This window comes from Lynx rufus, unplaced genomic scaffold (assembly GCF_022079265.1).
Source record: "Lynx rufus isolate CCGP_SWC_20201006 ecotype Redwood Valley unplaced genomic scaffold, mLynRuf1.p SCAF_54, whole genome shotgun sequence".
NCBI classification, from domain to species: Eukaryota; Metazoa; Chordata; class Mammalia; order Carnivora; family Felidae; genus Lynx; species Lynx rufus.
In genome coordinates this window covers 597381-599170 of record NW_025814872.1, presented here as the reverse complement: position 1 = coordinate 599170, position 1790 = coordinate 597381, and positions in this window count along the sequence as shown.

The following is a 1790-nucleotide window of genomic DNA, read 5'->3' as shown; positions in this document are numbered from 1 at the left end:
CAGGTCAGGAGCTCGCGGTCCGCGGGTTTGAGCCCCGCCTCGGGCTCTGTGCTGACAGCTCAGAGCCTCCAGCCTGCTTCTGATTCTGTGTCTCCCTCTCTCTCTGCTGCTCCCCCGCTCATGCTCTCTTTATCAAAATAAATAAAAATTTTTTAAAAAAAGAAAGAAAAGCGACTGTGAACAGAGCTGGGATTTTTCCAAATTAGAACAACTTTGGTGGTAGGAAAATGATGAGTCCAGGTTGGTTAGAAAATGCCGATAGGGGCGCCTGGGTGGCACAGTCGGTTAAGCGTCCGACTTCAGCCAGGTCACGATCTCACGGTCCATGAGTTCGAGCCCCGCGTCGGGCTCTGGGCTGATGGCTCAGAGCCTGGAGCCTGTTTCCGATTCTGTGTCTTCCTCTCTCTCTGCCCCTCCCCTGTTCATGCTCTGTCTCTCTCTGTCCCAAAAATAAATAAACGTTGAAAAAAAAAATTAAAAAAAATAAAAAAAAAAGAAAATGCCGATAAAATAACCCAAAGTTTCCCCCCCCCCCCGCCAAAAAAAAATGGGGTTCAGAGAGACGGATTCGATTTGGGCATCTGTCTTAGAGAAACTAAAATCGTGGCATTAAGTGACATCCACCCATACTTGTGTCCAGAGAAAGGCGGGTCTACCGTGGAACCCACAAGCCCTGGGGGTGGAGATCCTGTAAACACGATGGTGTCGGACGGTCAGAAAAATGAGCAGAAGAGGTCAGTGAAGTGACTGTTTCAAGGAGGAAGTGGTCATACAACTGGCAGAGGAGCAAAGGTGAGCTGAGAGGCATCCACCGCAAGTTCCAGAAGGCCCAAGAGCGTTTTTGGTTTTTTCTTCACAACAACAGCTTCAGCGGAAGTGTGGGGGTGAAGAAACCAGATCTCAGAGGGTTGACACCTGAGTGCGAGAGGCTAAGCAGAGCGCCGGTCTTTAGAGCCACGGGCCAGTAAGAGTAGAGGGGGTGGACGCTTCCCCACGTAACCGTCTGTGTTCTGAAGCTTGAGCTCTCGTTCCTAACTCAGGGTTGGAATAGTTGGGCCCTGGGGGGACTGACGTATCCCTGGGGTGGCACCACGTCCTGATGACATTGCTAACAAGGAGATACTGTTTTTCCTTTTGGCAAATGGAAGGTGGAAACAGGACATAGCTTGGCTTAGGAACACAGGCTTTATTAATTTATTTTTTTTCATCATTCCCCATCTTTTAAAATATAATTTATTGTCATATTGGTTTCCATACAACACCCAGTGCTCATGCCAACAGGTGACCTCCTCAATGCCCATCACCCACTTTTCCCTCTCCCCCACCCCCCATCAACCCTCATCTCGTTCTCAGTATTTAAGGGTCTCTTATGGTTTGCCTCCTTCCCTCTCTGTAACTGTTTCTTCCCTCCTTCCCCTCCCCCATGGTCTTCTGTTAAAGTTTCTCAGGATCCACAAAAGAGAGAAAACATATGGTATCTGTATTTCTCTGTATGACTTATTTCACTTAGCATAACACTCTCCAGTTCCATCCACGTTGCTGCAAATGGCCAGATTTCATTCTTCTCATTGCCAAGTAGTATCCCATTGTATATATAAACCACATCTTTATTCATTTGTCAGTGGATGGACATTTAGGCTCTTTCCATAATTTGGCTATTGTTCAAAGTGCTGCTGTAAACATTGGGGTACAAGTGCCCCTACGCATCAGCACTCATGTATCCCTTGGGTAAATTCCTAGCAGTGCTATTGCTATTTATTTATTTATTTAAGCTTTTAACACATTTACTC